This window comes from Microcebus murinus, chromosome 14, assembly GCF_040939455.1.
Source record: "Microcebus murinus isolate Inina chromosome 14, M.murinus_Inina_mat1.0, whole genome shotgun sequence".
Taxonomy (NCBI): Eukaryota; Metazoa; Chordata; class Mammalia; order Primates; family Cheirogaleidae; genus Microcebus; species Microcebus murinus.
Genome location: NC_134117.1, coordinates 2,089,280 through 2,104,645, shown reverse-complemented (window position 1 = coordinate 2,104,645; position 15,366 = coordinate 2,089,280). Strand labels below are relative to the sequence as shown.

At 51.8% G+C, this 15,366-nt stretch overlaps 1 long non-coding RNA gene across 1 annotated transcript; it reads left to right on the top strand.

Moving 5' to 3' along the window:
* Window positions 1-385: 385 nt before the first annotated feature.
* Window positions 386-11,184, top strand: LOC109729441 (uncharacterized). The gene is made up of 3 exons (XR_002221429.2): window positions 386-480; window positions 9,759-9,988; window positions 10,702-11,184. It is a non-coding gene; the product is annotated as an uncharacterized LOC109729441 (long non-coding RNA).
* The last annotated feature ends 4,182 nt before the right edge of the window (window positions 11,185-15,366 follow it).

Below are 15,366 nucleotides of genomic sequence, written 5' to 3'. Positions count from 1 at the left end.
GGCTTTGCCAACACCTGACTGCCCTGGTCTTCATGAATCAGCCCAAACACAAATGAGTGCACAGCCACCTCCAGGGACCTTTCTGCTGTGTCCCCGCGTCACACGGTGGGAAGTGGGAGGTGCAAGAACTCCCGTCCAGAGCTGCCCTTTTGGGACACACAGACGGAGCTGATGAGGGGAAACGGCCACGTGCTGGGCACCTCCTCCCTCCCCAAAGCCTGCCCTGTTGCTGGGCGCCCCGGCGATGGGTCCAGCACCATGCTTGGGCTGCCTGGGGTCACATGCTCATCACAGGCCGCCTGTGAGAACGGGCTGAACCAAGGTGTTTTCAGGAAAATGGGGATTTTCTGCTTAAAGGTCATTTTTCCCTACAGGACTTTCTTCCCAAACTGCAGAACCCTTCTGGCTATAAGGACAGAGTCGTGCTGGAACAGGAAGTTGGACAGACCTGGAGGTGCACGCACCCTCCCAAGGACGCAGGTATCTGCCTACTCCCTCCCCGCGGCGCCCCCGCCCGCTTGCTGTGGGTTCCCGGGGGGACGGGACGGAGGTGGGAGCTTCTGCCAGCTGCTGCTTCGGCATGGAGCGGGAGGATCGAGGCGTGACAGGAACTGGAATCCCGGATTGCATTGGCCAGGCCAGGGATGTAGTTCCAGGTGTGACTGTGTGTGGGGTGTGTGTGCACACGTGTGTGCAGACATGTGTGTGCTTCCCCGAAGAGAGCGAGACACAGACAGAAGAATTAGCGAGAACATCACGAGTCCTTCCCGGGTCTCTGCTGGAAGACTTGGCCTCCCTCCCCAGCTGGCTCCTTCCTGACTCAGTGGGCCCATCTGTAAACGCAAATCGTTTCCCCACCTGCCTCCCCCGGCTGCTGTCAACATTAGGTGAGAAGGCGAATGATAAAATGGCGGAGGTGGAGATGCCTGGGGGAGCAGAAGCTGCGCACGCTTGCGAAGCTGCTCTGACGTCTCGGATGTGCGCCGCCCCGGCCAGACGTCTGGGGACACCTCTGATCGTCCTTGTGACCCCAGTGCGTATCTTGACTGTCTCTAAACAAGTCGAGTTCGATTTAAGGCAAGGAGACGCATGAGGGGGGAGGCAGTGGGGCGGGCAGCATTGCTCCCCCTGCCACGGCGTGGCCTCACTGTAGCCCCCACCACCCCGGTCTCCCCGCTTCTCCAGCCTTCGAGCCTGAGCCGTGCAGAGCGGGGCTGGGAAGCGCATGGTAGATGATCGTATCTGAAATCATCACATAAAATGTTATTATAACTATTTTCCATTTAAAATAAAATGGATGAATATTTAGCAACAGAGATGGAGATGGACACCCTCCCTTGGGCTCTGTGTCAGACAGTCACGCTTCACCTGCGGTCCCCGGGGAGCCCCCACGCAGGGGCACAGAGAGGGACGCCCGCGGTGGGCTGCTCTCGGCGGACTGCGCAGCGTGGCCGCTCATGGGTTCGTGGGCCACGGCATCCCAGCTGCGGGAACATCCCTCTCGCGAGGGGGCTCTACAGAGCCCCGAGGAGAGGACTGTGGGTGGAAGATGTTACTCACCATGCCAACAGGATCTGGCAACCAGAAACGGTGACACTTCGAGCCCGGGACGAGCTCTGCGCCAGCTATAGATAAGTCAGCAAAACAGCCGGTAAAGTCAGAGAGACTCCAACTGGGTTTGACAAGAAGAAATTGGGCCAGCAGATTCGACGTTATTAGGAAGGCTGCACGAGATACAGATTTACAGGCCCTGTTCCTTCTGAAAAGGAATCGTGCTGCGGGAGGTTTACACAGAACAGCACCGTGCACCCACCTCAACGACCTGCAGACGTGTTTTGGCGAAAGTTGCCTGTGTCATCACCTCCGTGACCAAGATGCATTATGGTTTCTTCACCCCAAAAGCTTCTCTTCTGCTTCCTCTCCCCACTTTTAGCCCTGGGCAAATACTGCTCTGCTTCTGTTACTGTAGATGGATTTCGCACAAACGGAACCACACGGTTTATCTTCATTAGTGTCTGGCTGCTTTTTCTCGGCATAAGGATTTTGAGACTCGTTTATGTTGTGTGTATAAGAAGATAAATTCTTTCCTGTTACTAGGAACTGTTCCAGTGTTTGGCTAAGCCACAGTTACTCATCTACCCATCTGTTGATGGAAATTTGGGTTGCACCCAGTTTTCACTTTGTGAATAAAGTGGTATAAATAATCATGCCCACATTTTTTTGTGTGCGTGAACATAAGTTTTCATTTCTCTTGGATAATACTTGTGAGTGCAAGTGCTTGCTGAGTGCATGTGTGACTTTACAAGAAACTTTGAGCACAGGCAGCTCATGCCTGTAATCCCAGCACTGTAGGAGGCCAAGGAAGGAGGACTCCTTGAGGCCCGGAGTTCAAGATCAACCTGGGCAACATAGCAAGACCCCATCTCTACCAAAAAAATTTTTAAAAAATTAGCAGGGCTTGGTGGTGCATGCTACTTGGGAAGCTAAAGCAGGAGGATTGCTTGAGCCCAGGAATTGACAGCTACAGTGAGCTATAATGGTGCCACTGCACTCCGGCCTGGGCGAGAGAGAGAACCTGTCTCAAAACAAACAACACACACACACACACACACACACACATACACTGCCAAACTCTTTCCCAAAGTGGTTGTACCGCTTCATGCCCACCAAACATACATGAGAGCTGCTTTCCCTACACCCTGATAGAGGGTGTAGATTGGAACTGTCAGTCTTTGTAAGTTTAGCAGCACTAATATGTATGTAGTAGTGTCTCACTGTGGCTTTGATTTGCATTTCCTAATGATGAATGACATGGAGTTTGTTTTCGTGTGCTTATTGATCATTCATTTATCTTATTTTGCAAAGCGTTTGTTCAGATCTTTTGTTTATTTTAAAAGAAATCTTGGCCAGGCAAGGTGGCTCACGCCTGTAATCCTAGCATTCTGGGAGGCCGAGGCGGGAGGATTGCTCAAGGTCAAGAGTTCGAAACCAGCCTGAGCAAGATCGAGACCCCGTCTCTACTAAAAATAGAAAGAAATTAATTGGCCAACTAAAAATATATAGAAAAAATTAGCTAGGCATGGTGGCACATGCCTGTAGTCTCAGCTACTCGGGAGGCTGAGGCAGGAGGATTGCTCGAGCCCAGGAGTGTGAGGTTGCTGTGAGCTAGGCTGACGGCACGGCACTCTAGCCTGGGCAACAGAGTGAGACTCTGTCTCAAAAAAAAAAGAAAAAAAAGAAATCTTTTTCTTTTTGGAGTGTAAGAATTCCTGATATATTCTGGATTTAAGTCCTTTTGTCAAAAATATGCATTGCGAATCTTTTCTTCCAATCTGTGGCCTATCCTTCATTTATTAAATGGTGTCCTTGTACAATTAATTTTAATTCTAATGAAGTTCAATTTTTATTTATTTATTTTTGGCTCATAATTCTTGGGTCCTACTTAAGGAAACTTCCTTTCCCAAGGTCTCAAAGATGTTTTAAGATTTTTTTCCCTAGAAGTTTTATAATTCTCGTTTCTACATTTAGCACTGTATTTTTCCCCACTTTTATTTTTTGAGGCTTGTGGTTTATTAAAACATGAAACTCTCCAAAGGAGAATCACGGAAATTGCGGAATATTTTATTTGTTGACATTAAATAATGTTTTAACAGAGAAAAGTAATAAGATTTTTCTGTTCTCAAGATAATTACAGAATGTATAAAAAAATATATGTTAAATAATAGTCTGCTTCCGGCAGTGTAAGTCGGGAAAGAGACACAAATTTAAAATTACTGAACGATCACTTTCTACCCATACTGCCACTGTGTCTCTGTGACAGTGTGTGTAACCCAGGCATTGTCAAAACTCTACTAGCAGCAATAACAGGGCGCGGTGATAATTACACCTTCCCGCCACCTTTTTCCTTTTAGGCAAAGGCTTTGCCTGCTTTGGGGGTCATGTTATGATTGTGGGTTTGGAAGTTTTTTGTTTCGTTTACTTAAACTCTTTAGTTTCAGGCAACGGTAGAGTCACATGCAGCTAAATAACACAGAGAAACCCCACACACCCTTTCCCCAGCGGTGACGCTGTGCAAAACCATGGTCCATGTCACAACCAGGGTATTGACACGGACACGCCCAAGACTCAGACATTTCCATCTGTCCGAGGCCCTGCACCTGCCTTTCCACAGCCAGCCCCCCACCCCGCACCCACCCTCCTTAACCCCTGGAAGCCCCTGTCTGCTCCCCAGCTCTGGAGTGGTGTCATTTGAAGAACGTTACATAAATAGAGCCACACAGGATGTGACCTTTTGGGGACTGGCTTTGTCTTCACTGAGCACAATTCTCTGGAAGTTTGCTCAGCTTGTTGCATGGGTCAGTAGCGAGTTCCTCTTACTGTTGAGCAGTAGTATTCCGAGGTGCGCAGTGTGGACGCCTCCCAGCCTGTTTAAGCCCTCACGCTTTGAAGGACATCTAGGTGGTTTCCAGTTCTTGTCGCTTACGATACAGGTGCTGCGCACGTTCACGCAGTTTAACCCTTGTTAAGAAAATGTTAAGAGCTTCACTGAGGTGTGTTGACATACAGTAATGGCACATGCTCAAAGTATGCATTTTCCATCGTCACACACGTACATACCTGTGACAACATCCTGACAGTCATGATCACAAATGTGCAGATCATCCCCAAAGCTGCTCCCGCTCTTTGTAATCCCTCCGTCCAGTCTTACCCACTCCCCCGCCCCCATCTCCAGGCAGCCTCCGGTCTGCTTTCTGTTGCTATGGTTTGCATTTTCTAGAATTTTGTATTGATGGAAACCTAAAGTAAATTCTCTCTGTGTGGCTTCTTGCACTAGGTACGATTATTCTGAGATTCATCCTGGTTGTCCTGCGGGTCAGTGGCTCATTTCTTTCTGTTGCTGAGTAGATCCGATTGCACGGATGCCCCACTGCTTATTCACTTACCTGCGGATAGACATCTGGGTTGTTTTCAGTTGTGGGCTATTATAAAAAAAGCTTCTAGGAACAATTCATGTAGAACTTTTAGCGGACAAGTGCTTTCATTTCTCTTTGGCGAGTATCTAGGGAAAGAGCAGCTGGACCCTATATTAGGTTGAACTTGACGTGTTCAATCATTCCTTTGGCTTCTTCAAGGTATGTGCACGTAATACTGCCACAGCCATTCTTTAAGCGTCCTAGTCCGTTAATTACATCCTGTGTGTCCATTTGGGGTCAGTGCTGGTTGATTTTTCTTCCCTTATCAGTTATATTTTCTATTTCTTTGCATCCTCATAACTTTTGTTTGGTTGCCAGACACTGTGAGTTTAATCTTGTAGGATGGGGAATACTCTTTATCCTATGAATACCTTTTCCCCAGGTTCATAATTTATTGTAGAAATTGGGTATCGCATGTCAAGGTGATATTAGCCTCTCCAGGCATGTGAACTTAACAGATGGGGTACAGTTTAGAATCCATTTATGTTACTTTCACAGCTGGGGTGTTTTTTAGACCTTAACTTGATGTATGAGATCATCAGGGCAGAGCCTCTGTGTGTGGCCAGTATGCAATTCATTCTACCTGTGAGCCTGTGAGAGTTGAAATATTTTTTAATAGCAGAGAACTAGAATTGGGCATCAGTTTCTGGACCTTCCAGGATTCCAATTTCACCAAAGCCACAAATCCCACAGCCCGTGACCTTCAACATTCCCAGCCACCTCTCCGCCCGGCAGGAAGAAGCTGCCTCCCCCACACACGTGGTCAACCGGCCACACCATCCCGTAAACAATTTTGAGTTTTGTTCTTGGACGTGGTTAATTTGCTTGTAACCACTTCAGTCCTTTCGGTCTTACTATATTACGCGTTATTACCTGGGGCTCTATCCACAGTGAGTCTAAAGTTAATTTTTCTCCACTACAGAGTCAAGACGCCTCTTAGAAGTCTGACCAGTGCCGTCCGAATTAGGAAGTTTTCAACTCTGGCTGTTGGAAACAGGTGCTTGTTCCAGTCCCCGTGTGTGGGCTGGGCACGGTTCCCTCCATGCCTTTCAGGCCACCCTTCCCCAGTTCCAGGTGTGTCCTCACTCATGTGCCCTGGTCAGCACTCAGCCAAGGTGCAAGGGGGACCCTCTGTGGTCTCCGGAGCCCCCCTGTGAAGCTCTCTCCTCTGAGACTCTCTGCCCTGTGGATCGCAGCTGCTGGGGTTCTCCCAGACCCTCAGCGCTTCTCCCCAATTCAGGGAAGGCACCCGGCTCTGAGACCTGAGAACTTTCAGCGAGCTGGGGCGGTCATACGACCGACCTCATTTGTTTCTTGTTCGTGGGTCCCTGTTGTTCGTTGTCTGGTATCCAATGTCTTCGGTACCATCGTTTAACATATTTTGTCTGTTTTTAAAGTTATTTCAGGCAGGCGAGTAAACCCAGTTCCTGTTGGTCCATCTCGAATTGAAATAGAGTTTTCTCTGTTAAGGAATTTTGCATCTGTATGTCATGGGTGATAGGTATCTGTACACATATTTTTTCTTCTAATATCTTTGGTTTGGGTATCGAAGTATTGCTAATTTTACAAAATGATTTGAGAAATGGTAATTTTTTTTTGTTTCATTTGCTCAAATGTTTTGGCAATATTTGCGTTATTTTCCTTTACGTTTTCAATAGAATTCATCAATAAAGACATTGGATATTGAGGTTTTCTTAACAGGAAAGTTCTCATTATGAGTTGAACTTCTTTAATAGATATAAGAATAGGACTATTCAGATTTTTCATTTCTTCCCAAGTCAGCTTGGTAATCTGTGTCTTCTGAATGTCTATTCTGTTTAAATTTTTGACATGTTTGACATAAAGTGGATCATTTTATTCCTTTATTACCCTTATAATAATTACCCTTATAGTATTTGTAGGCATTGTGGTGATGTGCCCTTTTTTATTCCTGAGAGTGGTTAAATGAGTTCTTTTCTACGGATGTTTTAAAAATATTTTTTCTTTATCTTTAGTTTTTGGCAATTTAAATCGTGTGTCTTGGTTTGGCTTTCTTTGTGTTAATCCATTTTGGTTTTCATTAAGAAACTTTGATAATGTAGTTTTCATCAAATGTGGAAAATATTCAGTCACCGATTGTTTAAATATTCATTTTTTTCCATTCTCCTTTCACTTTTTCAAGTACACATACATTGATAGTGTCTCGAAGGCTCCTTAAGCTCGTTTCTTTTTGTTTAATTTTCCTCTCTTGCTTCTGTTTGCATAGTTTCCCCTAGCATGTCTTCAAGTTCACTGATATTTTCTTTTATGCTGCCTAATTTGCTGCTAAATCCATCTAGTGAATTTTTTTTTCATTCTAGATACTGTATTCTTTAGCATAGAAGTTTTATTTTGTTTAGTTTTTATCTCCTATTTTTCTTATGTTCATATTTTTATTTCAGTCCTTGATTCTATTTATAGCATGTTGTGTAGGTTTAACAGCTAGTTCTGTCATTGCTGTCATTTATTGGTCTGCTTCTATTAGCTGTCTCTTCCCTGGCAATGCATCACTTTATTCTGCTCCTTCACATGTCTAGTTACTTTTTAACTGAGCAATCAGAAACTTGAATGTCACGTGGTTGAAGGCTGGATTTTTTTGGTTTCCTTTAAAGACTGTTGAACTATCTTCTGGCAGGCAATTAAGTTACTGTCAGTCAGTGCTGTTCTTTCAGGGCTTGTTTTTCAGCCTTGTTATGGTGGGTTTAGAGTAACCTTCGCTCTAGGGCTAGTTTGGCCCTAGGAATGACTGAGGCTTGACATTTTGGGGACTCTACTGAATTCACCAGGTGTTTGGAGTGACTGAGGCTTGACATTTTGGGGACTCCATTGAATTCGCCAGGTGTCTGCTGAGGTCTCTCAGCTCTGTGCAAACTCTGAGAATCTTTCATCTTAACAACTTACCTGCTTTCTTTTCCCAGACTTGTGAAATTTTACCTTGTGTGTATGCAGCTTAGTATTGTGCAACAGACTCCAGGAGCCCTTGCGTGTTGTCCAGCTGTGCTGCACGGCTGTTTTGTGCCACCCCACGGAGCCTCTGGCCTGGCCCTCCTCGGAGCAGCCGGGTGGGGGGCGGGGCGGCGGGCTCGCACAGAGGGTGCCGATCGCAGAGTTCAGGGAAACCTCGCTTCTCTGCCACTTCTTGGCCTTACCTGCGTCCCCACCTGCGGCTCGTCCCAGGCATAGGTAACTCAGTGGGGCCTTCAGCTGGGGAGCAAAGCCAGCCATGGAAATAACCGCGCCCAGGACGGGAGCCTGGCGAAGACCTCCTGACCCAGGGACCTTCTCCGGCTGACGCTGCTAACGGGAGGGAAGGAACGGCGCCAGGCACGAGGGTCGAGCGCTAAAACGAGCCCATTCCTCACTCCCGGGCTGCCCAGTTGCGGGGAAACAAAGTGCTGCTGCCAGGGGACCCCCAGACCAGGGTCTCTGCCCTCTGGGTCGCTCCTGGGCCAGCTCCCTTGCTCCCTGGCGGCTGCTTAGAGCTGCTGCAGCCCAGGCGGGCGCGGCCCCTCCTTGCCTCTGCGCCCGTCTCTGCCAGGACCCCGGCGCCCGGCCGCTGGCTGAGTCCCCTGCGGCTGTCGGTCCTGGAAAGTGACTGCCCCCTCAGAGCAGGCTGCCTCCCCGCCCAGCAGGCCTGCGCCCGTGTACTGGTCCTGGCGGGGAACCACGAAACTCGTTCATTTACTTTTCTCTCCTGCGTTGGCAGAAGGAAAACAACGTGTCTTCAGAAGTCATGCTTTTATCCAAGAAATGAAAGTGTTTTCTGTAAAACAAATTTTATTATGTCAGCAGGAAAACCTCTTTTAAAAGTATTTTTAAAAACCTTATGTTTTGTGTTTTCCAACTGAAGATTAATTTATAATCAAAACATTTTTGGAAAAGATGAAGGCTAGGTGTTTTTATTTTATTCAGAAATAAACAAAGAGTTAGTTTCAAATCATTATTGATTGGGGGCCCCTGTGATCACATGATTATTTTGATTAAGTGATTAATGCCACAAACCTTTGCAACTGATCTATTGATGTTCTACCTTCTTTTGGATTCTGCAGATACATTATTATTATTTTTTATAATCGATAGGCTTACAGAAATTCTGGAGACTGAGGTTTTCATGTTCCAACAGAAAAATTGCATCGTGGGGCCGTAATTTTGTTTCTCCAACCAGGATTTGGGAGAAACTGTTCTATTTTATGAGGAGTGTAGGTTTCAGGTGACTGAAGGCCCCTCGCCCTGTATTTGTTTTAATTAATATCAGCAAAGATTGGTCATTAATGAGTGACTTGGAATACAGTGGAGTGAGTGTTATTTAGACTAATTGAGTATTTAACAGTCTGTAAAATCAATGACATGGATAATAACTTATGTGGAAAACAAGAGTCGGTGCTGGGCTGGGCCCCACCTGTGACCTGCTGGGCCCTGCGATTGCTCTGGCCCCGGCTGCTCCACCCGGGAGCCTTGACGGACAGCCTGGTAATTAACAGGCAGCCTGCAGCCCCGCTGCTCTGTCAGGAGAGCCGGGGAGTTTTTCTCGGCTCAGGTCTATTTTAAAGAGGGCTAAGTGGCTCGCCCCAGACGTGGCTCTGTGGCCACCTTCCCTCCTGACTTCCTGCAGGTGCACTTTGACGGCTCCTTCCCCAACCTCTCTCCCTGCAGGGGCGAAGTCCCTAATTAAAAGTGTGGCTTTCTAGTCCGCAGGCTCACACAATTTCCGAGGCAAGGCCTCCTCGGGGTTGGAAGAACTAATTAGGCTTAATTAACAAATTTCAGGCATAGCTACCAGAAACCTGCGGGCTTGCGAGGGAAGCGTGGCCGTCCCCCACGTGGTGCTCCCCCTCCTCCCGCGCCATCTCCTCACGGATCTACGTGAGTGTCCTGTCGCTCTGACAATGGGGTCGAGTCTCCCCTGCTCTGCCGTCTTTGATCTTTGGAACGAAGCTTTGATCCTGCACTTCACCGATCTCGGAAATGAGTCCTTGGATCCTTAACGCCGCCGGAAGGTAGGAAACTTCAAAGAATCCCGATTCTAGGGCAGGCTCCAAAGAGTGTGCGTGAAGGATGAGGCCGGGGCCACACGGAGCTCCACGCCCGGGGAGGGTCTGGCAGGAATGAGTGAGGAGGGGGCACGATGGCCCGGACGTGCCCCTGCCCACGCCGGCTGGGCGCAACCCAAGTGCCCGGAGACAGTGCAGGCCACGTAAGGCTGCCCCCGCTCAAGCACCTGCCGCAGGGGGATCCAGGCCACTTGCCTTTCTGGCTGACTCGGCTGCAAATCTTGGGACCTCCCAATTTTGGTAATTGAGTAGAAGGACTCAGTAAACTCAGGTGCGCACTGCACTCGGGGTACAAAGGGCAGCGGTGTGACCCGAGCCCACTGCCTTCTTGCTGTTTCCCCAAACTTATTCAGGCTCCTTCTCTGGCCCCGAGCCGGGAAGTAACTCGCTCCAGTCCCCGGCCAGGGAGTGTTGGAGCCCCGAGACCTGAACCCAAGGGTGCGTTTCTCCCAGATGTCTATGTGGAGGGCGCTGTTCCAGCCCCAGGAGGGGCTACCTGTGCTAACGGGCTCTTCCCGCCCGCCCGCGAGGTCTGAGGGTGCTGGAGGGGCTGCAGGGCGGGAAGGCTCCTGAACGCCTTTCCCCGCTCCCCTCAGGTGCGGGGGCTGCCGTCGATGAGGGGGTGTTCCCCGCCCCTCTCTCTCTCTCTTTCTGTGAAGGCTTCCCGACAACTTCAAAGGTGCTCCTCACCTGGGAGGAGTCCTGCTCCGTAAACTCCAGGGAGTTACACAGTCCCGGGGCAACTGCCCCTGCAACTCAGGTGGGCACGAGAAGTCCGGGGACCCCGGATGCGGGTCCCTCCTGCCTGGGCCTGGCGGCCGTGGGCTCTGTGTGGCCGTGTGCTCCCCGCCGCCTCGAGTCCAGTGAAGCTTTTGCTGCTCCTTGTCTGCGAGCTCCAGTCTGGCCTCGCCCGTGTCTCTGCGGTGACTGCTGCTGGGGAGCGATCCGCCGGTGTGCCCTGGCTGTGGTGCCCACACGGCATTGCCCGAGAGGAACCTTCCAGAATCTGCCCCACGTGACGACGCCCACGGCATGTGGCTGGATCGTATCATGGAAGCAACACTGGGAATGCATCTGCTGGGATTCGAACGCACTGTGCCGTCTCCTTCCTAAACCCACCCACTCGCTTTGGGAAAAGTTTTATTCAGGTGAAAATGACGGATTTGGCTGTTAGTGAGGAAATTAAGACTAAGTGGGTGACGGTCAGACAGCAGGACGGTCGGCGCCCAGCATGCCCCGAGTGCCCGGAGGACCAGGCCTGGCCGTGTGGCCCCCAGGCGTGGGACTGTGCCGGGCGGGGCTGTCTAGGGCCCCCTGGCTGAGGGACCCGGCGCAGAGCAGCCGTGGGGTTTGGGGCCGAGCCCTGGTGAGTGGGGACAGTTCTAGGGTGGCTGCTCCACGCTGTCCACACCCGCTTCCTGCCCCTTGCTAAGGAGCAGTGGAGGGTGTAGCATCTGGCCTCTGCGTGGCTCCGAGGGTCAGCCCCCTGGTCCCCCACCAAGACTCAGTTCTTTGAGCAGATTTGTGGCTTTGCAGTGGGAAGGAAGGGAGGTTGAGCTGCCAGCCTGGGCGGGTGGCACACGCACTGCAGTTGCTGCCCAGTTGGGGGGGGGCTGGCTGGCATCACAGATATGGGGGGAGGGACCCCAATACAGGAGGCTTCACCTCAGCCCTGTCCCGACCCAGTGACGCAGCCCGGGTGTGTGCTGTGCCAGGCTGGTGCACACCCACGGCCAGGCGCCTGGCGGAGTCCTTCACCTGGTCCAGCACTGGCTCCGAGACGAGTGGCTCCTGTGGACAGAGCTGCCACCGTGGGCATGCCTGTGCTCAGACGCGCAGGGCCACACGCTCACCCCCTCGGGCTCACGCACCGCGCCTGTGCCTCCTGGCGTCTGGCGGGAAGCACTTTGCCCTGCCCTGGCCCAGCCTCCCTGGGAAAACCCTCTGTGCTTCTGAACGCAGAGCTGCCTTCCTCTGAGCCGGTCTCTGAGTCTCTCGTCGGCTGTCCCCTAAAACGGCTCGTGCGGCACCCACCGTCCGCCAGGCCCTGCACTCGGCTCGGGGGCGAGCGAGGTGCGTGGCTGCCGCTGCTCTGGCCGGGCTGCGGTTCTGCAGGGAGAGGAGAGGGAGGGGGAGGAATGGAGGGAAACCGGGAAGAAATGGACTCGGTTCTAAATCGGATAGCTTTGACAACACGCGGGAAAAGGCAGAACCTGTGGGAGCCCAGACAGTCACCTGCTGTGGGGATCAGCTTTGGGCAGTGTCCCGGTTCAGCTTTGTCATCTGCGCCTCTTACATGTGTTAATATTTTCAACCAGCCTTTAGAGCTGCAACTTTACGAAGACATGAACATGCGAACTATGTCTCGAGCAGAACCAAGCTTATCCTAAGGACCCGCCGCTGTGGGGGACGCACTCCAAGTGGGCTCAGGTACGTGTCTCCCATGCTCCGATGGGCGGCTGGGTCCTGGGGCCAGCCGGCTCTCAGGCCCAGCCCCAGCTGGGGCTGCTCTCACAGCGGCCTGAGCTGCTGGGGGGGAGGGAGGGAGTGGCAGGGAGCAGGGTGGCCTCTAGATCATCAGTAAGTGGAAGAGACAGGAGCCCGCTGGGCCTCAGGCCAGGAGTCAGCGGTGCGCCCTACTCCAGCGCTCCACAGCTCGCTCCCTGCAGGGCTGAGCTCCCGGGCTGCCAGTGTGGCTACAGAGCGGCTCTTCCCACCTGAGAGGAGTGAATGCAAAGGTCCTGGCACTGGCCACGCCGTTCCCGGAGGCCGGGGTGCAAAGTCTGTGAGCAAGCTCTGCGGGCCCCACGCCTGCCCCCAGGGCCAGGGGTGGCGTGTTCTGAGCGGGTCCTGCGGGTGGAATAGGGAGGCTGCCGCCAGCGTCCAGATGAGACTCTCGCTCTGTGGTCTGCGGGGGTGGGTGGGGAGGGCAGGGGCTGATGCCTGGGTTCTCCTGGGGGCGGTCTGGCGTTTTGGTTAGCCCGGTTCTTCGGTTCTTCGTGGTAGTCTGATTAACCAGGTGCTCCTGGGCAAGGGGCAGCTTGGCTGCGCCGGCGAGGGCTGCGTGTGTGCGAGGGGCCGGTCTCCGCCTCTCCTGACAGGAGCGGTGCAGATGCCGGGCTGGAGTCAGGACTCCGGAGGGGACGCCGGGCCCCAGGCGGTGTCTGGGCAAGTGGGGAGCGTCTCTTCCCCGGCATCTCCCTCCTCTTCCTGCTCCCAGGATTGATGCACCAGACAGGTGGGGACCTCCACGGCCGGGAGGAGTGAGGGCGTTCTGGGGACTTCTGGAAAAGGCTGGGCTTTCTGATAAAAGGCAAGGGCGTGGGTCTCTTTGTGGTCAAGTCGCCGGGAGACACAGCGTATCCCTACGTGAAACGTGGTTTGTGGAGAGGGGCCCATGATGCAGCGCCCAGCAGCTCGGGTCTACAGCCTGCTCCAGACCTCTGGCAGGTTGCTTTGTCGCCTCGTGCCTCAGTCTCCCCATCCGTTAGACAGGGATGGTGACAGTACCTGACTTACGGAGTTGTGGTCAGCTTTCCCTAAGGGTTTGCTATTATTTTGTAAATTAAAAAATTAATTACACATACAAGACATGTACACGTGCTTGTCTAAAGCTCCGAACGGCGTGGAAAGACGGACAGAGGAAAAGCAGATCGTGCCTCACCCTCCCCGCCCATCACCACCCCGTCCATCACCACAGATCTTACTTTTCCACCAGAGGCAATTGCTGTTAATAGTCTGGCATTGTTTCTTCCAGAATTTTTTATGGGTATCCCATTTTTACATAAATGGGATTCTACTATATAGAAGGGGAGTATCTTGCTTTTTCACTTGCTACATATGTATTATACTAGTTTATCTTAAAACAACAGCCATTTCTTGTCCCACGGATTCTGTGGGTCCATGGGTCAGAATCCTGGCGCTGTCTGGCTTGGCTGGTTCTTGGCTTAGCGTCTTGCTGGATAAAATCAATGTGTTGCAGGGCTGTGTCCCCTTTCTGGAAGTGCCGGGTTGAATCCACTGGCAAACTTGTCCAGGCACTGGCAGAATGCAGTTCTCCCCCTATTTTATAGTCAGCTGATGAGCAAACTTAATTCCACCTGCAGAGTCACTTCATATGCATAGTGGGTGCAATAGCATCCCCTAGAATTCACGTTCGCCCAGAACCTCAGAATGTGGCATGACTTGGAAACAGGTCTCTGCAGAGACGTGAGTTAAGAAGTGAGATCCTGCTGGATTAGGGAGGGCCTGGAACCCAAGACTGACATCCTTAGAAGAAGAGGGGAGGACATGAGACATACAGAGAAACGGCAACGTCACTGTAGAAGCAGGATCGGAATGACGCCCGGAGCCCAGGGAGTGCCCAGAGCCACCAGGAGCTGGGGAGAGGCAGGGACAATGACTCCTTAGCTCTCCACAGGGAGCATGGCCAGGTGACACCTCCATCCTGCCTTCTAGCCCCTGGAACTCTGAGAGAATAACTCCCTGTTAACTTTTACGCCACCTGGATTGCGGCGATTTGTTCCTGCGGCCCTAGGAAGTGAGCACGGGCAGCGGGACCTGGAGGGAAGGTGTTTGGAACCCTGGCTCCCCAGTGTGCGGCAAAGTTCCTTGTCAGTGCAAGGCATTGCCATGGTGACCTATGCACGGCAAGCACGTTCCACTTTTACAGAGACGCTCTGTACCTGCGAGGAGCCGGTGTCGTTGCACAGTGATGTCCCTGGAGAAGACAGTCCTTCAAGCTCTCACTCTGTGATTAACAGCCTGGGTGTTAGAAACCAGAGGCAATTAATAAAACACATCTGTGGCCACGGAGTGCCGCCACAATGACGTGATTTATCGTGGAGTCAATCTGGACAGGCGGGAAGGGGTGGAGGCGGAGTTGGGGACCTGGGCGATCTGGTCGTTCATTAAATCCCACGAAGCGGATGCAGCCACAGAGAGGGACGGGAGGAGCTTGCCGGCCAGTGGTGGAGGCTCAGGAGCTCCCACCCCTAAGGGCTGCAGCCGCTGGCACCCGTGTGCCAGGCTGGGCACGCTGGTGGATCCCACAGTCAACATGCCTCGTGCACTGCCGGCCTGCGCTTTCGGTAGGTATCGGGGCTTAAAATTCTGCTTGAAACTATCTTATTTCCACTAGGAATTGGTAGTGTAATGATTTGAGTCAACAACCATTTGTCTAAAGGTTAAATGTTGGGTAAAATCTGGAGCAGGGAAGATCCTTTGGCAAACTCACCATCTGTTTGTGCTGGACACGTCCCTGCCCGGGACAGCAGGGGCGGCTGTCGCGGGCTGAGTCATCAGCGGCACTTGGGGAAAGTGGA